The following is a 2,696-nucleotide window of genomic DNA, read 5'->3' as shown; positions in this document are numbered from 1 at the left end:
TTCAAACTCAGGCAATCGTCTAGGTATATACATTCAACTTCTATCTTTCCTCATCCTTTGAAGTCTGGATTAAATAAGCACCAGTCAAAAAAATAAGCATGTTACTTGATGATGCTAGTTTCACATATTTTGCTATACTTACTTAATATATGAAATGAAAAATCCAAGCATTTAATGACACAAACACAACAAAATAAGCTAACAAGAAATTTCCACGGAATCCCAAATATAATACTTAGCTATGTCTCGGAAATGGCTATTTTTTTAAAAAAGTTACATGTTTTTGGCCTAAATTAAAGTGGTGTATTCAAATTGTTCTAAGTTGAATAAGCAATGAGTTGGGTTTGTATTGTGTAAGTTACTATTTATACTCTTGGCAAAAAAAAAAAAGAAAAAAAAAAACTGCCAAAGTAGATACCTGAGAGCAATCAGATAGTATTTCTCGTTGCTTTCTTTGTAGTGCTTAGCCTGATCAATTGAAACACGCAAAACATAAGTATACATCTAAAGACTACACATCATCTATAATTATGACCTTTCTTTTACTCTTAACGTACTTGAACAACTGATTTGTGACTGTCAAGTGTCATAACATGAAGAGTGGCATTGAGATAAAAACTGAGGTAGAAAAAAGATCTTGAAATATACACATATCTAAATATTAATCATAGACTACTTTATATGATGACAATTTAATGGTACTACTTGAAATCACAAGTTTCCAAATGGCCATGACAAATAGCACTTTTGTGTACTTGACTGTATTTTACAAGTCATAATATATTTACAGTCAGAATATACTTATAATGAAGCAAAACTTTCATACTTTCAATGCTCATGAATTCATCAACAACAATAATACACTACCCTCGTTGCTTTACTATTTATAAATCATTGGCTATTTCCTTTCATTGATGATTAACTGTGTTTGTAATATTTTTTAAAGGTTATCTTGGTAGCTAAGGATGTCTTGAAACTTAAACAAGAGATTGACTCTGAGTTGCTAGGTAAAGAGCAAATAAGCTTTGAATTCAACATTCATTAATTAATGTTCACATTGTTAAGCTGCTACAAAGATGCTTGGATGACTACAAGTTTGCAAATCAGAATAACAAGTAATGAAGGGAACTCAAAGTTTAATGTTGATAACAAGCTATTACAAGTTTACAAATCAGAATTAGTAGGTCTGTTCTTTACATAATATCTTGAGCTAAACTCGGGCATTCTTTATGTTCTTTATATGTTTGGGAAGTGTGGAATGTAAGATAAAATTGAGAGCTGAAATCATGCCCTTATAAGTTATGTATTTTGAGTTATAGCTAAACAAAGAGGCTTTGCACGAAGGAATGCTCTAAAGTTCAGACTTGACCTGTCAGCAAACAAACTGTTATATCTCACAACCTAGAAGTGCTTTGAAGGTTATTCAAATTGGAAATGAAAGCTAACTTAGTTTTCTTTCATTTGATGTATGGTGGGCATGTTGGTTCAACCTGAGAATGAGATATGCATCCTCAAAGTTGTTCCTAGAATATGGCTAAATGCTGAATGTTATAGACCTAGCCTGATAGCATTCAAACGTCAATTTCTAGAATTCTAGACATCCTATGGGGTTGATTCTTCTTTTAGAGGATAGCTAACATCATTAGCTTTCAAATGAGATATAATTAGCATTCATCCTCATCCAGAGCGAAGAGTTATAGGTACTCCAAATTAGGTTTGATTTTAAATGTTACTGTAAAATGGTATATTTTATACTTAAGAGAAACAATGGTCATTCTGTCTTTGAAATTTCCCAAAGCAGCACGTCCAAATTGAAAGTTTCAAAAATCCCTATTAAATTTAATTAATAGATCCTATAAATTACTCTTAATTTAGTCATTAGATCTAGTGCATGTATAACAAAATAAACAACGTTAGGAGAAAACGGTTTTCTTACAATGGTGAGACGGATTTATGGGCACTAGGTTAAAACACCTTCCTAACTTAGATCTTAAGCTTAAACATATTAGGATGATCCTCCAAAATCTCCAAGTATTCATGTAGATACCTCATTTCTGCACCTCCCACAAACCACTCGGTGATGATTGGGCCGCATGTTTGGTACGCGGAACGATTTGTGACAGTTCGTAAGTTTATCGTCAAGTGATCGCTCAAAAACTTGTGTCTACCTCTTAACTGACATCTACGCGCGGATGCGGTCGTTTTGGCAGTAATTAGAGTACATTTGGAGTCCGGGTCAAAAAACCGTCTTCATTTTCTAAAACCGAGTCAGAATGTTCTGGAATGTTCCGGATATTTCAATTCCATATTTTGCAATCTTTTAATCTTTGGTAAAGAATTTCCCGTAATATTCACACAAAATATTAAGGAAATAAAACACTTTGTCACTAATCTTTATTAGGAACGGACGCAGCAACTATTGTGCCTCTACCAAGGGACGCAGCTCTGCTGCGCCTGTTCCCGGTTGATTTTTGTCCCTGAACTCCCGTTTCTGCTTTGACCTAGTTTATTAATTACGTATTTAATTTACTATTAGTCGTACTATCACCCTAATTCTTGTTCGTTAATTAATTTATTTATTCTTTCTCAAATTATCCGTTTTAAAAGTATTTTCGACATAAATCAGTAAATACGATGTAATTATTGTAATTTTCTTTATTGTAATTTTCATTATTGTATTCCTTTTATTATTGCTT

This window comes from Silene latifolia, chromosome 11 (assembly GCF_048544455.1).
Source record: "Silene latifolia isolate original U9 population chromosome 11, ASM4854445v1, whole genome shotgun sequence".
Taxonomy (NCBI): Eukaryota; Viridiplantae; Streptophyta; class Magnoliopsida; order Caryophyllales; family Caryophyllaceae; genus Silene; species Silene latifolia.
This window is presented reverse-complemented; position numbering follows the sequence as displayed.